The 978-nt window shown below is 53.3% G+C and overlaps 1 pseudogene; it reads left to right on the top strand.

Annotated features, from left to right (window-relative positions):
- The first annotated feature begins 217 nt into the window (after positions 1-217).
- Positions 218-647, top strand: LOC129023706 (probable non-functional immunoglobulin lambda variable 5-48; annotated as a pseudogene).
- The last annotated feature ends 331 nt before the right edge of the window (positions 648-978 follow it).

Below are 978 nucleotides of genomic sequence, written 5' to 3'. Positions count from 1 at the left end.
CCTGGTCCTTCCCATGGGGCCAACTGTGAGTCTCACACATTAGTCTTCTCTGTACCAAGAACCAAGCTCAGATTGCACCTGCTGCTTGGGGTGGGGCTGAGGTCACCAGGAAGAGAAACAAATGTGTGGGAACAGCCCCTCCTCTGTCAGGCCAGTGAAGAAGATAAAAGCAGCCTCAGGTGACAGAGTGGAGACTGGCGTGTCAGCTGTGCCCACCATGGCCTGGACATCTCTTCTCTTTGTGCTTCTCTCCCACTGCACAGGTGAGGTCAGTTTTCTGGGACCTGGGGCAGCCCCCAGCCTGTGTCAGCATCTCTGGCTTTGAGCCCCAAGGAGTTTAACACTTAACAGCTCCATCACCAAAGTGTGTCTGTGTTTGCAGTTTCCCTCTCCCAGCCTGTGCTGACTCAGCCACCCTCCTTCTCTGAATCCCCGGGAGCATCTGCCAGACTCACCTGCACCCTGAGCTGTGACATCAATGTCAGTGGGAAAAAATTGTATACTGGTACCAGCAGAAGTCAGGGAGCAACCCCCGGTACCTCCTGAGCTACTACTCAGACTCAGTTAAGCACCAGGGCTCTGGAGTCCCCAGATGCTTCTGTGGATCCAAAGATGCCTTGACTAATGATCAATGTCTCCATCTATAGATTCTCACCTCATTGACTGGTCATTCCAGTCAATGGGAAAAATGACTTTGGCCTGAGCCTAAGGTCATTGGATCAGGGAAAGGGTCAGGAGGAGCTTCTTGAAGCGAGGCTGCAGAGCTTGAGAGGTAGGTTGAGGCCGATCAGCATGATGACCCCCCAAGAAGGTCTCACAGAGTCACTGAAGGACTGTGAGGCAGCAGGGAGAAGCTCACATGGGCCTTTGGTTAATGACCCTCCAGTTGCAATGAGAATAAAATGGAGAAGATCTGGGACAGGGAGAGAGGCTGGGGGTGCTGGTGCCATCCTGGTGAGATGGTGGTGGGTGGTTCTA

This window comes from Pongo pygmaeus, chromosome 23 (assembly GCF_028885625.2).
Source record: "Pongo pygmaeus isolate AG05252 chromosome 23, NHGRI_mPonPyg2-v2.0_pri, whole genome shotgun sequence".
In the NCBI taxonomy this organism is placed as follows: Eukaryota; Metazoa; Chordata; class Mammalia; order Primates; family Hominidae; genus Pongo; species Pongo pygmaeus.
This window is presented reverse-complemented; position numbering and strand designations above follow the sequence as displayed.